This window comes from Panulirus ornatus, chromosome 37 (genome assembly GCF_036320965.1).
Source record: "Panulirus ornatus isolate Po-2019 chromosome 37, ASM3632096v1, whole genome shotgun sequence".
In the NCBI taxonomy this organism is placed as follows: domain Eukaryota; kingdom Metazoa; phylum Arthropoda; class Malacostraca; order Decapoda; family Palinuridae; genus Panulirus; species Panulirus ornatus.
Genome location: NC_092260.1, coordinates 5,992,372 through 6,015,877, shown reverse-complemented (window position 1 = coordinate 6,015,877; position 23,506 = coordinate 5,992,372). Strand labels below are relative to the sequence as shown.

The window sequence follows — 23,506 nt, the reverse complement described above, 5'->3', positions numbered from 1 at the left end:
ACTGTTGTGTAGTGTTTTCAGAGGCTCCTGTTTATCGACATGCATAGGCAAGTGGAAAGGAACACAAGATTTTTGTAGTTATATACTTGCCATAGATGCCGTTACATTTGGATATTAAAACTTAAATATTTAACTTTAAGGAGACTGTAGGTGAGTTTTATATGTGATGGTTATTTCCTTGGACTCTTCCCATTTGAAAATACAGTATTTAAACACAGTATTATGTTAAGTTGTTAGCATCTTATGAAGGTGACTGGCATGGAAGGCTTAATTGCATCTTGCTTCCCAGTACAGTGATAAGCCTTTGAAGATAATAGAAAATATAATGTATTTTAACTTTCTAAATGGGGAAACAAGAAGGAGTCACACAGGGAGTGCTCATCCTCCTTGAAGGCTCAGATTAGGGTGTCTAAATGTGTCTGGATGTAACCAAGATGAGAAAAAAGGAGAGATAGGTAGTATGTTTGAGGAAAGGAACCTGGATGTTTTGGCTGTGGGTGAAACGAAGCTCAAGGGTGAAGTGGAAGAGTGGTTTGGGAATGTCTTGGGAGTAAAGTCAGGTGTTAGTGAGAGGACAAGAGCAAGGGAAGGAGTTGCACTACTCCTGAAACGGGAGTGGTGGAAGTATGTGATAGAGTGTAAGAAAGTAAACTCTAGATTGATATGGGGAAAACTGAAAGTGGATGGAGAGAGATGGGTGATTATTGGTGCATATGCACCTGGGCATGAGAAGAAAGATCATGAGAGGCAAGTGTTTTGGGAGCAGCTGAGTGAGTGTGTTGTAGTTTTGATGCACGAGACCGGGTTATAGTGATGGGTGATTTGAATGCATGGGTAATGTGGCAGTTGAGAGAATAATTGGTGTACATGGGGTGTTCAGGGTTGTAAATGGAAATGGTGAAGAGCTTGTAGATTTATGTGCTGAGAAAGGACTGGTGATTGGGAATACCTGGTTTAAAAAGCGAGATATACATAAGTATACATATGTAAGTAGGAGAGATGGCCAGAGAGCATTATTGGATAACGTGTTAATTGATAGGCTTGCGAAAGAGACTTTTGGATGTTCATGTACTCAGAGGTGCAACTGGAGGGATGTCTGATCATTATCTTGTGGAGGCTAAGGTGAAGATTTGTAGAGGTTTTCAGAAAAGAAGAGAGAATTTTGGGGTGAAGAGAGTGGTGAGAGTAAGTGAGCTTGGGAAGGAGACTTGTGTGAGGAAGTACCAGGAGAGACTGAGTAAAGAATGGAAAAAGGTGAGAACAAAGAATGTAAGGGGAGTGGTGGAGGAATGGGATGTATTTAGGGAAGCAGTGATGACTTGCGCAAAAGATGCTTGTGGCACGAGAAGTGTGGGAGGTGGGTAGATTAGAAAGGGTAGTGAGTGGTGGGATGAAGAAGTAAGATTATTAGTGAAAGAGAAGAGAGAGGCATTTGGACGATTTTTGCAGGGAAATAATGCAAATGACTGGGAGATGTATAAAATGGGAGATGTTTAAAGAAAGAGGGAGGAGGTCAAGAGAATGGTGCAAGAGGCAAAAAAGAGGGCAGATGAGAGTTGGGGTGAGAGAGTATCATTAAATTTTAGGGAGAATAAAAAATGTTTTGGAAGGAGGTGAATAAAGTGCATAAGATAAGGGAACAAATGGGAACTTCAGTGAAGGGGGTTAATGGGGAGGTAATAACAAGAAGTGGCAATGTGAGGAGATGGAGTGAGTATTTTGAAGGTTTGGTAAATGTGTTTGATGATAGAGTGGCAGATATAGGGTGTTTTGGTCGAGGTGGTGTGCAAAGTGAGAGGGTTAGTGAGAATGATTTGGTAAATAGAGAAGAGGTAGTAAATGGGCATGGCAACGGGTTTGGATGGTATAGCAGTGGAATTTATTAAAAAAGGGGGTGACTTATTGTTGACTGGTTGGTAAGGTTATTTAATGTATGTATGACTCATAGTGAGGTACCTGAGGACTGGCAGAATGCTTGCATAGTGCCATTGTACAAAGGCAAAGGGGATAAGAGTGAGTGCTCAAATTACAGAGGTATAACTTTGTTGAGTATTCCTGGTAAATTATATGGGAGGGTATTGATTGAGAGGGTGAAGGCATGTACAAAGCATCAGATTTGAGAGGAGCAGTGTGGTTTCAGAAGTGGCAGAGGATGTGTGGACCAGGCTTTTCCTTTGAAAAATGTATGTGAGAAATACTTAGAAAAGCAAATGGATTTGTATGTAGCATTTATGGATCTGGAGAAGGCATATGATAGAGTTGATAGAGATGCTCTGTGGAAGGTATTAGGAATATATTGTGTGGAAAGTAAGTTGTTAAAAGCAGTGAAAAGTTTTTATCAAGGATGTAAGGCATGTGTACAAGTAGGAAGAGAGGAAAGTGACTGGTTCTCAGTGAATGTTGGCTTGCGGCAGGGATGAGTGATGTCTCCATTGTTGTTTAATTTGTTTAAGGATGGGGTTGTTAGGGAGGTTAATGCAAGAGTTTTGGAAAGAGGGGCAAGTATGCAGTCTGTTGTGGATGAGAGAGCTTGGGAAGTGAGTCAGTTGTTGTTCATTGATGATACAGCGCTGGTGGCTGATTTGGGTGAGAAACTGCAGAGGCTGGTGACTGAGTTTGGTAAAGTGTGTGAAAGAAGAAAGTTGAGAGTAAATGTGAATAAGAACAAGGTTATTAGGTACTGTAGGGTTGAGGGACAAGTTAATTGGGAGGTAAGTTTGAATGGAGAAAAACTGGAGGAAGTGAAGTGTTTTAGATATCTGGGAGTGGATTCGGCAGCGGATGGAACCGTGGAAGCAGAAGTGAATCATAGGGTTTGGGGAGGGGGCGAAGGTTGTGGGAGCGTTGAAAAATGTCTGGAAGTCGAGAACGTTATCTTCGAAAGCATAGATGAATATGTTTAAAGGAATAGTGGTTCCAACAATGTTATATAGTTGCGTGGCTTGGGCTATAGATAGAGTTGTGTGAAGGAGGGTGGATGTGCTGGAAATAAGATTTTTGAGGACAATATTTGGTGTGATGTGGTTTGATTAAGTAATGAAAGGGTAAGAGAGATGTGTGGTAATAAAAAGAGTGTGGTTGAGAGAGCAGAAGAGGGTGTTTTGAAATGGTTTGGTCACATGGAGAGAATGGGTGAGGGAAGATTGACAAAGAGGACATATGTGTCGGAGGTGAAGGGAACGAGGAGAAGTGGGAGACCAAATTGGGGGTGGAAAGATAGAGTGAAAAAGATTTTGAGTGATCGGGACCTGAACATGCAGGAGGGTGAAAGGCATGCAAGGAATAAAGTGAATTGGAACGATGTGGTATACTGGGGTCGACATACTGTCAGTGGATTGAACCAGGGCATGTGAAGGAGGGTGGATGTGCTGGAAATGAGATGTTTGAGGACATGTGGTGTGAGGTGGTTTGATTGAGTAAGTAATGAAAAGGTAAGAGAGATGTTTGGTAATAAAAAGAGTGTGGTTGAGAGAGTAGAAGAGGGTGTTTTGAAATGGTTTGGTCACATGGAGAGAATGAGTGAGGAAAGATTGACAAAGAGGATATATGTGTCAGATTTGGAGGGAACGAGGAGAAGTGGGAAACCAAATTGGAGGTGGAAAGATGGAGTGAAAAAGATTTTGAGTGATCAGGGCCTGAACATGCAGGAGGGTGAAAGGTGTACAAGGAATAGAGTGAATTGGAACGATGTGGTATACCAGGGTCGACGTGCTGTCAATGGATTGAACCAGGACATGTGAAGTGTCTGGGGTAAACCATGGAAAGTTCTGTGGGGTCTTGATGTGAAAAGGGAGCTGTGGTTTCTGTGCATTATACATGACAGCTAGAGTCTGAGTGTGAACGAATGCGGCTTTTGTTGGCTTTTCCTAGCACTACCTCGCGCACATGTGGGTCATTTCATGTGGGGGGGGGGGATGAATATGGGCAGACAGTATGAATTATGTACATGTATATATCTGTGTGTATATATATATGTGTATACTTTGAGATTTATAGGTATGTATATGTTCGTATGTTGACGTGTATTTATATACATGTGTATGTGGGTGGGATGGGCCATTCTTTCGTCTGTTTCCTTGCGCTACCTCACTGACGTGGGAGACAGTGACAAAGTATAATAAAAAAAAAAAATGATAATGATGTTTCAAGCAGCAAGTGACAGAGAGGTGAGGGATGAAGGGAATTCATTTATGCCAGTATGCCTCCCTCCCTTTTCCACAAAATTAAATGCCTTTTTACAATTCCAAAACTGTTTTTAGTTATAAAGTTTTTTCTTCACATCTGATTGCCATTTCTTGCATTGAGAAGATGTCACCACGAACAGATGAAGAAAGGCTGCATCTGCGCACATCCTTTTTCTTTCTCTAGTTGTCATGTGCAGTGCACTACACCCACAGCTCCTGATCCACACACTCTGCATTCTTGCTCCTGTTTCCATGACCCTTACATTCACCACCCTTAGCACCCCATCCATAAACAAATTAACGGTCATGGTGACATTACACACCCCTACTGCATACCCACCTTCACCTGGAACCTCTCACTCTCCTTGCAACATACTTTTCACACGCCTTACACTCTTGATGAAAAAATCCCACTGCTTCTAGTAGCTTTCTTCTCGCTCAGTATATTTGTAAGACCTTTCACAAGGCATCTCCGTCCACCTTATCATATACTTTCTCTAGATCCATAAATAAGACATAAAAATCCCTGTGTTTCTCTCAGTATTTCTCACACCCATTCTTTAAAGCATGCACCTGATCCACACAACCTCTACCTTTCCTGAAACCAAGCTGTTCCTCCCCAGTCTAATGTTTTGTACATGCCCTCACCACAGTTTACTAGGTACACTCAACAGACTAATACCTCAATAGTTGAAACTCTCATCTTTGCATCCTTTGGACATTGGCACAATTAATGCATTCTGCCAGTCTCATCGAAGTTGTATTATTATTATTATTATTATTATTATTATTATTATTATTATTATAATAATACATAATCGCTGTTTCCTGCAGCAGCATGGTAGCGAAAAGAAACAGATGAAGAATATATACACATATATATACATATACACGTTGGAAAGGATCACAGTTTTGCGCTTGATCAATATATTCCTATGAGTCCACGGGGAAAATGAAACATGATAAGTTCCCAAGTGCACTTTCATGTAATAATCACATCATCAGGGGAGACACAAGAAAGAAATATGACAGTCAGTTGATATACATCGAAGAGACGAAGCTAGGACGCCATTTGGTAAACATGCGATTGTTCAAGACTGACTGTTATATTTCTCTCGTGTCTCCCCTGATGATGTGATTATTACATGAAAGTGCAATTGGGAACTTATCGTGTTTCATTTTCCCTGTGGACTCATAGGAATACATATTTATTTATTTTTTATTTATTTATCTATTTTGCTTTGTTGCTGTCTCCCACGTTAGTGAGGTAGCGCAAGGAAACAGTCGAAAGAATGGCCCAACCCACCCCCATACACATGTATATACACACAGACATATACATATATACACATGTACATAATTCATACTGTCTGCCTTTATTCATTCCCATCGCCACCCCGCCACACATGAAATAAAAACACCCTCCCCCCTCATGTGTGCAAGGCAGTGCTAGAAAAGACAACAAAGGCCACATTGGTTCACAGTCAGTCTCTAGCTGTCATGTAATAATGCACCGAAACCACAGCTCCCTTTCCGCATAGAGGCCCCACAAAACTTTCCATGGTTTACCCCAGACGCTTCACATGCCCTGGTTCAATCCATTGACAGCACGTCAACCCCGGTATACCACATATACACATATATATACATCTTTTTCTTTCAAACTATTCGCCATTACCCACATTAGCAAGGTAGTGTTAAGAACAGAGGACTGGGCCTTTGAGGGAATATCCTCACCTGGGCCCCCTTCTGTGTTCCTTCTTTTGGAAAATTAAAAAAAACAAGAGGGGAGGATTTCCAGCCCCCGCTCCCATATATATACATATACACATACATATACATGCACAGAAGCAGACATTATGTACATACACATGTACATATTCATACTTGCTTGTTACCATCCGGATATTCCTGTCGCTACCCCATCCCACAGGAAAACAGCATCGCTATCCCCTGCTTCAGTGAGGTAGCGCCAGGAAAACAGACAAAAAGGCCACATTCGTTCACACTCATTTTCTAGCTGTAATGCACCAAAACCACAGCTCCCTATCCACATCCTGGCCCCATAGACCTTTCCATGGTTTACCCCAGACGCTTCACATGCCCCAGATTAGTCCATTGACAGCACATCGGCCCTGGTATACCACATCGTTCCAGTTCACTCTAATCCTTGCACGCCTCTCACCCTCCTGTATGTTCAGGCCCCAGTTGCTCAAAATCTTTTTCACCCCATCCTTCCACCTCCATGGAAGAATGTTTCGGGAATACCTTGAGAGGTGAAGTACTCGTAATTATCAACTTTTCATTGGTGGAAACCTAAGGAAGATGTAGAATTACTGCTGAAGCTGGAGTTATGGTAATGTGTGAAAAAGTGCGAGGAAATGAGTTCCAGACTGATTCAGGTAAAAATGAAAGTGAATTACAAAAGATGGTGATTATTAGTGCTTGCGGATTATTATTAGCACCTGTTTGCCTGGCCATGAGAAGAAAGATGATGAAGGGAAAGTGCTTTTGGGAGCAGGTGAGTGAGTGTTTCAGCAGTTGTGTTGTGAGAGATTATGTATTAATGATGCATGATTTAAATGCAAAAGTTAGTAATGTGGCAGTTGAGGGTATAACTGGGGGATGTGGGGTATTCAGTAAGATATATGGAAGTGAACAGCTTGTATGCTGAAAACAGACTAATGATTAGGAATACTTGATTTAAAATCTGGGAAATACTTCTGTGGGGAGTAGGAAAGATGGTAAAAGGGTATTATTGGATTGCTTACTGATTATTAGGCTCTAAAACCTCAGTCTTTGCATCTGCTCTGGGCATTCAACTGTTTTTGCATTAATCACGCTTAATCAGTTTCGAAGGAGTAAGCCACTGTTTTTGGTGCTTTGTTTAATATAGTTTTAAGGAACTTCACATTGTGTTTTTGTTTGTTGTAGAAACTAAACCATTTTAAACTTTGGAATTTTTTTCATATATATTTTATATATTAGTCATTTATTCATCACATGTGAATATTTAGTGTGTATGTATATACACACCTCAACATTGCATTATGCGCGAGAGGGCTGATGCATAGTTCTATGATTCCAGCTCACTATCCCTGGCAGGCAGAGTGCTGAAGTTTCTCGGGTTATCAAGCAGCGATGTGAGGGGTGGAGCTACAAGCAGACCCAGGCAAACAACCACAAGTTGTCTTTTATCATTACTAGTTGGAAGATGATTGATGAATGTTGACGGTCTACCTGAGTTTGTCCCCTTCTGATACTCTACTGCCGAAGATTTTCATGCTCTCTAGCCACAATGGACAAGTGAGAGGACTTGACAAAAGAGCAGATAGCTTCAGGTGTTAGTGTGTACAAGGCACTGAAGCCAGTAAGGGCGATATTGAGAATTGTCTGATCAGTGAGGGTATGGTAAGATTTCACAACACTGGAGGTAAGGCAACAATCAGCGTACAAGGGGAGACCTGGGAAGGCTCGGAAGACAACCACACATGCTAACCATCCTGAAACATCTGCTAGAAGCTAATCTGCATTTGTCACCACAAGAATTAAAAAAAACAAAAAGTGATTGGTGAATTGTCAGTAAGGATCATTCATCCACGTTTGTCAGCACAGGAATTGAAAAAAACCCAAGACTGATTGGTGAAGTGTCAGTAAGGATCGTTCATCGACGCATCCGTGATGACCTACACTTCAGCTGCCATAGAGCCTGCAAGAAGCCCCTCCTCACCCTTATGCATGGGCAGCCTAAGATTGCTTTTGCCAAGAATACCTTCAGTGGGATAAGACCAAGTGGAAGCACATGCTATGGAGGGATGAAGCCACGTTTTCTGTGACTGGGAATTGAGTTAGCATGTTTATTGGTACTCCGGGAGTGACACTCTCGATCCCAAGTACACTTCCAGTAGTGTTAAACAGCCTGATTCTCTCGTGGTTTGGGGTTGTTTTTCTTATTATGGAACTAGTGACCTTCTACTGCCCAGACATCAAACCATGAATCAGCACAACTAACTCAAGCTACTGATGGACTATTTACCAGACTTTTCAGAAGGGCCTGTAGACATTTTCATGCAGGATGGCACTCCTTGCCTTACTGCAAAATCTGTGAAGCAGTGGCTCACTTCCTCTGGAATCAACTTCATCAATGACTGGCCTGAAAACAGCCCAGATATTAACTGATAAAGCACTTGTGGAGCATCATTAAGTGCTCAATTTCAGAGAAGGATACTAGCATTGTTCCCAAGCTTGAGGCAGCCATTCAAGAAGAATGGCACAATCTGGACCCAGAGTTTCTCAAGAACTTGGCAGAATCAATGTCTTTACACCTTCAGCAATGTTTAAAGAGGACAAGAAAGCCAGTCACCTACTAAAAGTGTATATAAATAAAACTAGAGAATAGTTTGTCTTTATTTTCATCCATTGGCTCCCAGCGCATAATGCAATGTCAAGGTTTGTGTATATATACATCTAGTATATAGTGTTTTTATACATATTTGCCATTTCCTGCATAAGCGAAGTACCATTAAGAACAGAGGACTGAGTCTTTTAGGGAATATCCTCACTTGGCTCCCTTCTCTATTCCTTTTTTTGGAAAATTAAAAACAGGAGGGTAGCATTTCCAGCTTAGAGGGAATATCCTCTCTTGGACCCCTTCTCTATTCCTTCTTTAGAAAATTAAAAACAGGAGGCGAAGATTTCCAGCACCCCCCCCCACTCCCTCCCCTTTTACTCGCCTTTTATGACACACAGGGAATACGTGGGAAGTATTCTTTCTTCCTTATCCCCTATCCTTAGGCAGACAAGTATGGACGTGTACATGTGTGTGTTTATATGTCTGCATGTGTATGTATATGTATGTATGTGCATTTATTTATTTATACTTTGTCGCTGTCTCCTCCGTTAGTGAGGTAGAGCAAGGAAACGCATGAAAGAATGGCCCAACTCACCCACATACACATGTATATACATACAGATCCACACACGCACATATACATACCTATACATCTCAACATATACATATATTTTTTTTTTTTTCAAACTATTCGCCATTTCCCGCGTTAGCGAGGTAGCGTTAAGAACAGAGGACTGGGCCTTTTTTGGAATATCCTCACCTGGCCCCCTCTGTTCCTTCTTTTGGGAAAAAAAAAAAAAAAAAAACGAGAGGGGAGGATTTCCAGCCCCCCACTCCCTCCCCTTTTAGTTGCCTTCTACGACACGCAGGGAATACGTGGGAAGTATTCTTAATCCCCTATCCCCAGGGATAATATACATATATATATATATATATATATATATATATATATATATATATATATATATATATATATATATATAATATACATATAATATACATATTATATATATATTTTTATTTATTTTTATTTATTTTATTATACTTTGTCGCTGTCTCCCGCGTTTGCGAGGTAGCGCAAGGAAACAGACGAAAGAAATGGCCCAACCCACCCCCATACACATGTATATACATACGTCCACACACGCAAATATACATACCTACACAGCTTTCCATGGTTTACCCCAGACGCTTCACATGCCTTGATTCAATCCACTGACAGCACGTCAACCTTGGTATACCACATCGCTCCAATTCACTCTATTCCTTGCCCTCCTTTCACCCTCCTGCATGTTCAGGCCCCGATCACACAAAATCTTTTTCACTCCATCTTTCCACCTCCAATTTGGTCTCCCTCTTCTCCTTGTTCCCTCCACCTCCGACACATATATCCTCTTGGTCAATCTTTCCTCACTCATCCTCTCCATGTGCCCAAACCACTTCAAAACACCCTCTTCTGCTCTCTCAACCACGCTCTTTTTATTTCCACACATCTCTCTTACCCTTACGTTACTCACTCGATCAAACCACCTCACACCACACATTGTCCTCAAACATCTCATTTCCAGCACATCCATCCTCCTGCGCACAACTCTATCCATAGCCCACGCCTCGCAACCATACAACATTGTTGGAACCACTATTCCTTCAAACATACCCATTTTTGCTTTCCGAGATAATGTTCTCGACTTCCACACATTCTTCAAGGCCCCCAGGATTTTCGCCCCCTCCCCCACCCTATGATCCACTTCCGCTTCCATGGTTCCATCCGCTGCCAGATCCACTCCCAGATATCTAAAACACTTTACTTCCTCCAGTTTTTCTCCATTCAAACTCACCTCCCAATTTACTTGACCCTCAACCCTACTGTACCTAATAACCTTGCTCTTATTCACATTTACTCTTAACTTTCTTCTTCCACACACTTTTCCAAACTCAGTCACCAGCTTCTGCAGTTTCTCACATGAATCAGCCACCAGCGCTGTATCATCAGCGAACAACAACTGACTCACTTCCCAAGCTCTCTCATCCCCAACAGACTTCATACTTGCCCCTCTTTCCAAAACTCTTGCATTTACCTCCCTAACAACCCCATCCATAAACAAATTAAACAACCATGGAGACATCACACACCCCTGCCGCAAACCTACATTCACTGAGAACCAATCACTTTCCTCTCTTCCTACACGTACACATGCCTTACATCCTCGATAAAAACTTTTCACTGCTTCTAACAACTTTCCTCCCACACCATATATTCTTAATACCTTCCACAGAGCATCTCAATCAACTCTATCATATGCCTTCTCCAGATCCATAAATGCTACATACAAATCCATTTGCTTTTCTAAGTATTTCTCACATACATTCTTCAAAGCAAACACCTGATCCGCACATCCTCTACCACTTCTGAAACCACACTGCTCTTCCCCAATCTGATGCTCTGTACATGCCTTCACCCTCTCAATCAATACCCTCCCATATAATTTACCAGGAATACTCAACAAACTTATACCTCTGTAATTTGAGCACTCACTCTTATCCCCTTTGCCTTTGTACAATGGCACTATGCACGCATTCCGCCAATCCTCAGGCACCTCACCATGAGTCATACATACATTAAATAACCTTACCAACCAGTCAACAATACAGTCACCCCCTTTTTTAATAAATTCCACTGCAATACCATCCAAACCTGCTGCCTTGCCTGCTTTCATCTTCCGCAAAGCTTTCACTACCTCTTCTCTGTTTACCAAATCATTTTCCCTAACCCTCTCACTTTGCACACCACCTCGACCAAAACACCCTATATCTGCCACTCTATCATCAAACACATTCAACAAACCTTCAAAATACTCACTCCATCTCCTTCTCACATCACCACTACTTGTTATCACCTCCCCATTTGCGCCCTTCACCGAAGTTCCCATTTGCTCCCTTGTCTTACGCACTTTATTTACCTCCTTCCAGAACATCTTATTATTCTCCCTAAAATTTAATGATACTCTCTCACCCCAACTCTCATTTGCCCTTTTTTTCACCTCTTGCACCTTTCTCTTGACCTCCTGTCTCTTTCTTTTATACATCTCCCACTCAATTGCATTTTTTCCCTGCAAAAATCGTCCAAATGCCTCTCTCTTCTCTTTCACTAATACTCTTACTTCTTCATCCCACCACTCACTACCCTTTCTAATCAACCCACCTCCCACTCTTCTCATGCCACAAGCATCTTTTGCGCAATCCATCACTGATTCCCTAAATACATCCCATTCCTCCCCCACTCCCCTTGCTTCCATTGTTCTCACCTTTTTCCATTCTGTACTCAGTCTCTCCTGGTACTTCCTCACACAGGTCTCCTTCTCAAGCTCACTTACTCTCACCACCCTCTTCACCCCAACATTCACTCTTCTTTTCTGAAAACCCATACAAATCTTCACCTTATCCTCCACAAGATAATGATCAGACATCCCTCCAGTTGCACCTCTCAGCACATTAACATCCAAAAGTCTCTCTTTCGCACGCCTGTCAATTAACACGTAATCCAATAACGCTCTCTGGCCATCTCTCCTACTTACATAAGTATACTTATGTATATCTCGCTTTTTTTTTTTTTTTTTTTTACTTTGTCGCTGTCTCCCGCGTTTGCGAGGTAGCGCAAGGAAACAGACGAAAGAAATGGCCCAACCCCCCCATACACATGTACATACACACGTCCACACACACAAATATACATACCTACACAGCTTTCCATGGTTTACCCCGGACGCTTCACATGCCTTGATTCAATCCACTGACAGCACGTCAACCCCTGTATACCACATCGCTCCAATTCACTCTATTCCTTGCCCTCCTTTCACCCTCCTGCATGTTCAGGCCCCGATCACACAAAATCTTTTTCACTCCATCTTTCCACCTCCAATTTGGTCTCCCTCTTCTCCTCGTTCCCTCCACCTCCGACACATATATCCTCTTGGTCAATCTTTCCTCACTCATTCTCTCCATGTGCCCAAACCATTTCAAAACACCCTCTTCTGCTCTCTCAACCACGCTCTTTTTATTTCCACACATCTCTCTTACCCTTACGTTACTTACTCGATCAAACCACCTCACACCACACATTGTCCTCAAACATCTCATTTCCAGCACATCCATCCTCCTGCGCACAACTCTATCCATAGCCCACGCCTCGCAACCATACAACATTGTTGGAACCTACTATTCCTTCAAACATACCCATTTTTGCTTTCCGAGATAATGTTCTCGACTTCCACACATTTTTCAAGGCTCCCAAAATTTTCGCCCCCTCCCCCACCCTATGATCCACTTCCGCTTCCATGGTTCCATCCGCTGACAGATCCACTCCCAGATATCTAAAACACTTCACTTCCTCCAGTTTTTCTCCATTCAAACTCACCTCCCAATTGACTTGACCCTCAACCCTACTGTACCTAATAACCTTGCTCTTATTCACATTTACTCTTAACTTTCTTCTTCCACACACTTTACCAAACTCAGTCACCAGCTTCTGCAGTTTCTCACATGAATCAGCCACCAGCGCTGTATCATCAGCGAACAACAACTGACTCACTTCCCAAGCTCTCTCATCCCCAACAGACTTCATACTTGCCCCTCTTTCCAAGACTCTTGCATTTACCTCCCTAACAACCCCATCCATAAACAAATTAAACAACCATGGAGACATCACACACCCCTGCCGCAAACCTACATTCACTGAGAACCAATCACTTTCCTCTCTTCCTACACGTACACATGCCTTACATCCTCGATAAAAACTTTTCACTGCTTCTAACAACTTGCCTCCCACACCATATATTCTTAATACCTTCCACAGAGCATCTCTATCAACTCTATCATATGCCTTCTCCAGATCCATAAATGCTACATACAAATCCATTTGCTTTTCTAAGTATTTCTCACATACATTCTTCAAAGCAAACACCTGATCCACACATCCTCTACCACTTCTGAAACCACACTGCTCTTCCCCAATCTGATGCTCTGTACATGCCTTCACCCTCTCAATCAATACCCTCCCATATAATTTACCAGGAATACTCAACAAACTTATACCTCTGTAATTTGAGCACTCACTCTTATCCCCTTTGCCTTTGTACAATGGCACTATGCACGCATTCCGCCAATCCTCAGGCACCTCACCATGAGTCATACATACATTAAATAACCTTACCAACCAGTCAACAATACAGTCACCCCCTTTTTTAATAAATTCCACTGCAATACCATCCAAACCTGCTGCCTTGCCGGCTTTCATCTTCCGCAAAGCTTTTACTACCTCTTCTCTGTTTACCAAATCATTTTCCCTAACCCTCTCACTTTGCACACCACCTCGACCCAAACACCCTATATCTGCCACTCTGTCATCAGACACATTCAACAAACCTTCAAAATACTCATTCCATCTCCTTCTCACATCACCACTACTTGTTATCACCTCCCCATTTACGCCCTTCACTGAAGTTCCCATTTGCTCCCTTGTCTTACGCACCCTATTTACCTCCTTCCAGAACATCTTTTTATTCTCCCTAAAATTTACTGATAGTCTCTCACCCCAACTCTCATTTGCCCTTTTTTTCACCTCTTGCACCTTTCTCTTGACCTCCTGTCTCTTTCTTTTATACTTCTCCCACTCAATTGCATTTTTTCCCTGCAAAAATCGTCCAAATGCCTCTCTCTTCTCTTTCACTAATACTCTTACTTCTTCATCCCACCACTCACTACCCTTTCTAAACAGCCCACCTCCCACTCTTCTCATGCCACAAGCATCTTTTGCGCAATCCATCACTGATTCCCTAAATACATCCCATTCCTCCCCCACTCCCCTTACCTTCCATTGTTCTCACCTTTTTCCATTCTGTACACAGTCTTCCTGATACTTCTTCACACAGGTCTCCTTCCCAAGCTCACTTACTCTCACCACCTTCTTCACCCCAACATTCACTCTTCTTTTCTGAAAACCCATACTAATCTTCACCTTAGCCTCCACAAGATAATGATCAGACATCCCTCCAGTTGCACCTCTCAGCACATTGACATCCAAAAGTCTCTCTTTCGCACGCCTGTCAATTAACACGTAATCCAATAATGCTCTCTGGCCATCTCTCCTACTTACATAAGTATACTTATGTATATCTCGCTTTTTAAACCAGGTATTCCCAATCATCAGTCCTTTTTCAGCACATAAATCTACAAGCTCTTCACCATTTCCATTTACAACACTGAACACCCCATGCATACCAATTATTCCCTCAACTGCCACATTACTCACCTTTGCATTCAAATCACCCATCACTATAACCCGGTCTCGTGCATCAAAACCGCTAACACACTCATTTAGCTGCTCCCAAAACATTTGCCTCTCATGATCTTTCTTCTCATGCCCAGGTGCATATGCACCAATAATCACCCACCTCTCTCCATCAACTTTCAATTTTACCCATATTAATCGAGAATTTACTTTCTTACATTCTCGCTTTTTAAACCAGGTATTCCCAATCATCAGTCCTTTTTCAGCACATAAATCTACAAGCTCTTCACCATTTCCATTTACAACACTGAACACCCCATGTATACCAATTATTCCCTCAACTGCCACATTACTCACCTTTGCATTCAAATCACCCATCACTATAACCCGGTCTCGTGCATCAAAATCACTAACACACTCATTCCTTTTTTCCATAGCCAGAGGTTGAACCATTATGTGACATTCATTTTTTTCATTCATTTCAAGCTAGAAGTTTCAGTTTTCTAATTGTTTCTTACATTTTTCATATGTATATATATGTATGTGTGTGTGTGTGTGTATATGTGCATATGTATGTGTATGTGTGTGTATGTGTATATGTATATATATATGTATATTTTTTTTTTTTTTTTTTTTTTTTTTTTAGACTTTGTCGCTGTCTCCCGCGTTTGCGAGGTAGCGCAAGGAAACAGACGAAAGAAATGGCCCAACCCCCCCCATACACATGTACATACACACGTCCACACACGCAAATATACATACCTACACAGCTTTCCATGGTTTACCCCAGACGCTTCACATGCCTTGATTCAATCCACTGACAGCACGTCAACCCCTGTATACCACATCGCTCCAATTCACTCTATTCCTTGCCCTCCTTTCACCCTCCTGCATGTTCAGGCCCCGATCACACAAAATCTTTTTCACTCCATCTTTCCACCTCCAATTTGGTCTCCCTCTTCTCCTCGTTCCCTCCACCTCCGACACATATATCCTCTTGGTCAATCTTTCCTCGCTCATTCTCTCCATGTGCCCAAACCATTTCAAAACACCCTCTTCTGCTCTCTCAACCATGCTCTTTTTATTTCCACACATCTCTCTTACCCTTACGTTACTTACTCGATCAAACCACCTCACACCACACATTTTCCTCAAACATCTCATTTCCAGCACATCCATCCTCCTGCGCACATCTCTATCCATAGCCCACGCCTCGCAACCATACAACATTGTTGGAACCACTATTCCTTCAAACATACCCATTTTTGCTTTCCGAGATAATGTTCTCGACTTCCACACATTTTTCAAGGCTCCCAAAATTTTCGCCCCCTCCCCCACCCTATGATCCACTTCCGCTTCCATGGTTCCATCCGCTGACAGATCCACTCCCAGATATCTAAAACACTTCACTTCCTCCAGTTTTTCTCCATTCAAACTCACCTCCCAATTGACTTGACCCTCACCCCTACTGTACCTAATAATCTTGCTCTTATTCACATTTACTCTTAACTTTCTTCTTCCACACACTTTACCAAACTCAGTCACCAGCTTCTGCAGTTTCTCACATGAATCAGCCACCAGCGCTGTATCATCAGCGAACAACAACTGACTCACTTCCCAAGCTCTCTCATCCCCAACAGACTTCATACTTGCCCCTCTTTCCAGGACTCTTGCATTTACCTCCCTAACAACCCCATCCATAAACAAATTAAACAACCATGGAGACATCACACACCCCTGCCGCAAACCTACATTCACTGAGAACCAATCACTTTCCTCTCTTCCTACACGTACACATGCCTTACATCCTCGATAAAAACTTTTCACTGCTTCTAACAACTTGCCTCCCACACCATATATTCTTAATACCTTCCACAGAGCATCTCTATCAACTCTATCATATGCCTTCTCCAGATCCATAAATGCTACATACAAATCCATTTGCTTTTCTAAGTATTTCTCACATACATTCTTCAAAGCAAACACCTGATCCACACATCCTCTACCACTTCTGAAACCGCACTGCTCTTCCCCAATCTGATGCTCTGTACATGCCTTCACCCTCTCAATCAATACCCTCCCATATAATTTACCAGGAATACTCAACAAACTTATACCTCTGTAATTTGAGCACTCACTCTTATCCCCTTTGCCTTTGTACAATGGCACTATGCACGCATTCCGCCAATCCTCAGGCACCTCACCATGAGTCATACATACATTAAATAACCTTACCAACCAGTCAACAATACAGTCACCCCCTTTTTTAATAAATTCCACTGCAATACCATCCAAACCTGCTGCCTTGCCGGCTTTCATCTTCCGCAAAGCTTTTACTACCTCTTCTCTGTTTACCAAATCATTTTCCCTAACCCTCTCACTTTGCACACCACCTCGACCAAAACACCCTATATCTGCCACTCTGTCATCAGACACATTCAACAAACCTTCAAAATACTCATTCCATCTCCTTCTCACATCACCGCTACTTGTTATCACCTAGTATATATATATATATATATATATATATATATATATATATATATATATATATATATATATTTTTTTTTTTTTTTTTTTTTTATACTTTGTCGCTGTCTCCCGCGTTTGCGAGGTAGCGCAAGGAAACAGACGAAAGAAATGGCCCAACCCCCCCCCCATACACATGTACATACACACGTCCACACACGCAAATATACATACCTACACAGCTTTCCATGGTTTACCCCAGACGCTTCACATGCCTTGATTCAATCCACTGACAGCACGTCAAACCCTGTATACCACATCGCTCCAATTCACTCTATTCCTTGCCCTCCTTTCACCCTCCTGCATGTTCAGGCCCCGATCACACAAAATCTTTTTCACTCCTTCTTTCCACCTCCAATTTGGTCTCCCTCTTCTCCTCATTCCCTCCACCTCCGACACATATATCCTCTTGGTCAATCTTTCCTCACTCATTCTCTCCATGTGCCCAAACCATTTCAAAACACCCTCTTCTGCTCTCTCAACCACGCTCTTTTTATTTCCACACATCCCTCTTACCCTTACGTTACTTACTCGATCAAACCACCTCACACCACACATTGTCCTCAAACATCTCATTTCCAGCACATCCATCCTCCTGCGCACAACTCTATCCATAGCCCACGCCTCGCAACCATACAACATTGTTGGAACCACTATTCCTTCAAACATACCCATTTTTGCTTTCCGAGATAATGTTCTCGACTTCCACACATTTTTCAAGGCTCCCAAAATTTTCGCCCCCTCCCCCACCCTATGATCCACTTCCGCTTCCATGGTTCCATCCGCTGACAGATCCACTCCCAGATATCTAAAACACTTCACTTCCTCCAGTTTTTCTCCATTCAAACTCACCTCCCAATTGACTTGACCCTCAACCCTACTGTACCTAATAACCTTGCTCTTATTCACATTTACTCTTAACTTTCTTCTTCCACACACTTTACCAAACTCAGTCACCAGCTTCTGCAGTTTCTCACATGAATCAGCCACCAGCGCTGTATCATCAGCAAACAACAACTGACTCACTTCCCAAGCTCTCTCATCCCCAACAGACTTCATACTTGCCCCTCTTTCCAGGACTCTTGCATTTACCTCCCTAACAACCCCATCCATAAACAAATTAAACAACCATGGAGACATCACACACCCCTGCCGCAAACCTACATTCACTGAGAACCAATCACTTTCCTCTCTTCCTACACGTACACATGCCTTACATCCTTACATATATATATATATATATATATATATATATATATATATATTATCCCTGGGGATAGGGGAGAAAGAATACTTCCCACGTATTCCCTGCGTGTCGTAGAAGGCGACTAAAAGGGGAGGGAGCGGGGGGCTGGAAATCCTCCCCTCTCTTTTTTTTTTCAATTTCCAAAAGAAGGAACAGTGAAGGGGGCCAGGTGAGGATATTCCCTCAGAGGCCCAGTCCTCTGTTCTTAACACTACCTCGCTAACGCGGGAAATGGTGAATAGTATGAAAAAAAAAATGGGGAGGTGATAACAAGTAGTGGTGATGTGAGAAGGAGATGGAATGAGTATTTTGAAGGTTTGTTGAATGTGTCTGATGACAGAGTGGCAGATATAGGGTGTTTTGGCCGAGGTGGTGTGCAAAGTGAGAGGGTTAGGGAAAATGATTTGGTAAACAGAGAAGAGGTAGTAAAAGCTTTGCGGAAGATGAAAGCCGGCAAGGCAGCAGGTTTGGATGGTATTGCAGTGGAATTTATTAAAAAAGGGGGTGACTGTATTGTTGACTGGTTGGTAAGGTTATTTAATGTATGTATGACTCATGGTGAGGTGCCTGAGGATTGGCGGAATGCGTGCATAGTGCCATTGTACAAAGGCAAAGGGGATAAGAGTGAGTGCTCAAATTACAGAGGTATAAGTTTGTTGAGTATTCCTGGTAAATTATATGGGAGGGTATTGATTGAGAGGGTGAAGGCATGTACAGAGCATCAGATTGGGGAAGAGCAGTGCGGTTTCAGAAGTGGTAGAGGATGTGTGGATCAGGTGTTTGCTTTGAAGAATGTATGTGAGAAATACTTAGAAAAGCAAATGGATTTGTATGTAGCATTTATGGATCTGGAGAAGGCATATGATAGAGTTGATAGAGATGCTCTGTGGAAGGTATTAAGAATATATGGTGTGGGAGGCAAGTTGTTAGAAGCAGTGAAAAGTTTTTATCGAGGATGTAAGGCATGTGTACGTGTAGGAAGAGAGGAAAGTGATTGGTTCTCAGTGAATGTAGGTTTGCGGCAGGGGTGTGTGATGTCTCCATGGTTGTTTAATTTGTTTATGGATGGGGTTGTTAGGGAGGTAAATGCAAGAGTCCTGGAAAGAGGGGCAAGTATGAAGTCTGTTGGGGATGAGAGAGCTTGGGAAGTGAGTCAGTTGTTGTTCGCTGATGATACAGCGCTGGTGGCTGATTCATGTGAGAAACTGCAGAAGCTGGTGACTGAGTTTGGTAAAGTGTGTGGAAGAAGAAAGTTAAGAGTAAATGTGAATAAGAGCAAGGTTATTAGGTACAGTAGGGTTGAGGGTCAAGTCAATTGGGAGGTGAGTTTGAATGGAGAAAAACTGGAGGAAGTGAAGTGTTTTAGATATCTGGGAGTGGATCTGTCAGCGGATGGAACCATGGAAGCGGAAGTGGATCATAGGGTGGGGGAGGGGGCGAAAATTTTGGGAGCCTTGAAAAATGTGTGGAAGTCGAGAACATTATCTCGGAAAGCAAAAATGGGTATGTTTGAAGGAATAGTGGTTCCAACAATGTTGTATGGTTGTGAGGCGTGGGCTATGGATAGAGTTGTGCGCAGGAGGATGGATGTGCTGGAAATGAGGTGTTTGAGGACAATGTGTGGTGTGAGGTGGTTTGATCGAGTAAGTAACGTAAGGGTAAGAGAGATGTGTGGAAATAAAAAGAGCGTGGTTGAGAGAGCAGAAGAGGGTGTTTTGAAATGGTTTGGGCACATGGAGAGAATGAGTGAGGAAAGATTGACCAAGAGGATATATGTGTCAGAGGTGGAGGGAACGAGGAGAAGAGGGAGACCAAATTGGAGGTGGAAAGATGGAGTGAAAAAGATTTTGTGTGATCGGGGCCTGAACATGCAGGGGGGTGAAAGGAGGGCAAGGAATAGAGTGAATTGGAGCGATGTGGTATACAGGGGTTGACGTGCTGTCAGTGGATTGAATCAAGGCATGTGAAGCGTCTGGGGTAAACCATGGAAAGCTGTGTAGGTATGTATATTTGCGTGTGTGGACGTGTGTATGTACATGTGTATGGGGGGGGGGGGGTTGGGCCATTTCTTTCGTCTGTTTCCTTGCGCTGCCTCGCAAACGCTGGAGACAGCGACAAAGTATAAAAAAAAAAATATATATATATATATATATTATCCCTGGGGATAGGGGATGAAGAATACTTCCCACGTATTCCCTGCGTGTCGTAGAAGGCGACTAAAAGGGGAGGGAGCAGGAGGCTGGAAATCCTCCCCTCTCTTTTTTTTTTTTTTTTCTTCTTTTTTTTAATTTTCCAAAAGAAGGAACAGAGGGGGGCCAGGTGAGGATATTCCACAAAGGCCCAGTCCTCTGTTCTTAACGCTACCTCGCTAATGCGGGAAATGGCGGATAGTTTAAAAGAAGAAAAGATATATATATATATATATATATATACAGACACTTGTGTGAGGAAGTACCAGGAGAGACTGAGTACAGAATGGAAAAAGGTGAGAACAATGGACGTAAGGGGAGTGGGGGAGGAATTGGATGTATTTAGGGAATCAGTGATGGATTGTGCAAAAGATGCTTGTGGCATGAGAAGCGTGGGAGGTGGGTTGATTAGAAAGGGTGGTGAGTGGTGGGATGAAGAAGTAAGATTATTAGTGAAAGAGAAGAGAGAGGCATTTGGATGATTTTTGCAGGGAAAAATGCAATGGAGTGGGAGATGTATAAAAGAAAGAGACAGGAGGTCAAGAGAAAGGTGCAAGAGGTGAAAAAGAGGGCAAATGAGAGTTGGGGTGAGAGAGTATCATTAAATTTCAGGGAGAATAAAAAGATGTTCTGGAAGGAGGTAAATAAAGTGCGTGAGACAAGGGAGGAAATGGAACTTCAGTGAATGGGGCTAATGGGGAGGTGATAACAAGTAGTGGTGATGTGAGAAGGAGATGGAGTGAGTATTTTGAATGTTTGTTGAATGTGTTTGATGATAGATTGGCAGATATAGGTTGTTTTGGTCGAGGTGGTGTGCAAAGTGAGAGGGTTAAGGAGAATGATTTGGTAAATAGAGAAGAGCTAGTAAAAGTTTTACGGAAGATGAAAACCCGGAAAGGCAGCAGGTTTGGACGGTATTGCAGTGGAATTTCTTAAAAAAGGGGGTGACTGTATTGTTGACTAGTTGGTAAGGTTATTTGATGTATGTATGATTCATGGTGAGGTGCCTGAGGATTGGCGGAATGCTTGCATAGTGCCATTGTACAAAGGCAAAGGGGACAAAGGTGAGTGCTCAAATTACATAGGTATAATTTTGTTGAGTATTCCTGGTAAATTATATGGGAGGGTATTGATTGAGAGGGTGAAGACATGTACAGAGCATCAGATTGGGGAAGAGCAGTGTGGTTTCAGAAGTGGTAGAGGATGTGTGGATCAGGTGTTTGCTTTGAAGAATGTATGTGAGAAATACTTAGAAAAGCAAATGGATTTGTATGTAGCATTTATGGATCTGGAGAAGGCATATGATAGAGTTGATAGAGATGCTCTGTGGAAGGTATTAAGAATATATGGTGTGGGAGGCAAGTTGTTAGATGCAGTGAAAAGTTTTTATCGAGGATGTAAGGCATGTGTACGTGTAGGAAGAGAGGAAAGTGATTGGTTCTCAGTGAATGTAGGTTTGCGGCAGGGGTGTGTGATGTCTCCATGGTTGTTTAATTTGTTTATCGATGGGGTTGTTAGGGAGGTGAATGCAAGAGTTTTGGAAAGAGGGGCAAGTATGAAGTTGTTGTGGATGAGAACTTGGGAAGTGAGTCAGTTGTTCGCTGATGACACAGCGCTGGTGGCTGATTCATGTGAGAAACTGAAGAAGCTGGTGACTGAGTTTGGTAAAGTGTGTGAAAGAAGAAAGTTAAGAGTAAATGTGAATAAGAGCAAGGTTATTAGGTACAGTAGGGTTGAGGGTCAAGTCAATTGGGAGGTAAGTTTGAATGGAGAAAAACTCGAGGAAGTAAAGTGTTTTAGATATCTGGGAGTGGATCTGGCAGCGGATGGAACCATGGAAGCGGAAGTGAATCATGGAGTGGGGGAGGGGGCGAAAATCCTGGGAGCCTTGAAGAATGTGTGGAAGTCAAGAACATTATCTCGGAAAGCAAAAATGGGTATGTTTGAAGGAATAGCGGTTCCAACAATGTTGTATGGTTGCGAGGCGTGGGACTATGGATAGAGTTGTGTGCAGGAGGGTGGATGTACTGGAAATGAGATGTTTGAGGACAATGTGTGGTGTGAGGTGGTTTGATCGAGTAAGTAATGTAAGGGTAAGAGAGATGTGTGGAAATAAAAAGAGTGTGGTTGAGAGAGCAGAACAGGGGGTTTTGAAATGGTTTGGGCACATGGAGAGAATGAGTGAGGAAGGATTGACCAAGAGGATATATGTGTCGGAGGTGGAGGGAAGGAGGAGAAGTGAGAGACCAAATTGGAGGTGGAAAGATGGAGTGAAAAAGATTTTGTGTGATCGGGGCCTGAACATGCAGGAGGGTGAAAGGAGGGCAAGGAATAGAGTAAATTGGATTGATGTAGTGTACCAGGGTTGACGTGCTGTCAGTGGATTGAATCAGGGCATGTGAAGCGTCTGGGGTAAACCATGGAAAGTTATGTGGGGCCTGGATGTGGAAAGGGAGCTGTGGTTTCGGGCATTATTGCATGACAGCTAGAGACTGAGTGTGAACGAATGGGGCCTTTGTTGTCTTTTCCTAGTGCTACCTCGCACACATGAGGGGGGAGGGGGATGGTATTCCATGTGCGGCGAGGTGGCAATGGGAATGAATAAAGGCAGACTGTGAATTGTGTGCATGGGTATATATGTATGTGTCTGTGTGTGTATATATATGTGTACATTGAGATGTATAGGTATGTATATTTGTGTGTGTGGACGTGTATGTATAT

At 42.6% G+C, this 23,506-nt stretch overlaps 1 protein-coding gene across 5 annotated transcripts in view; it reads left to right on the top strand.

The window, feature by feature from the left end:
* Positions 1 to 23,506, top strand: part of tws (protein phosphatase 2 regulatory subunit tws) — a 284,859-nt gene that overhangs the window by 222,630 nt on the left and 38,723 nt on the right. For 2 of the 5 annotated variants that reach the window (XM_071683744.1, XM_071683742.1), the window contains one exon: positions 7,273 to 8,582. The exons of the other annotated variants lie outside the window; for them this stretch is intronic. The gene's annotated coding sequence lies outside the window, so the exon portion shown is untranslated. Of the gene's footprint in view, positions 1 to 7,272; positions 8,583 to 23,506 lie in introns of those variants that run through there. 5 annotated transcript variants of the gene reach the window in all.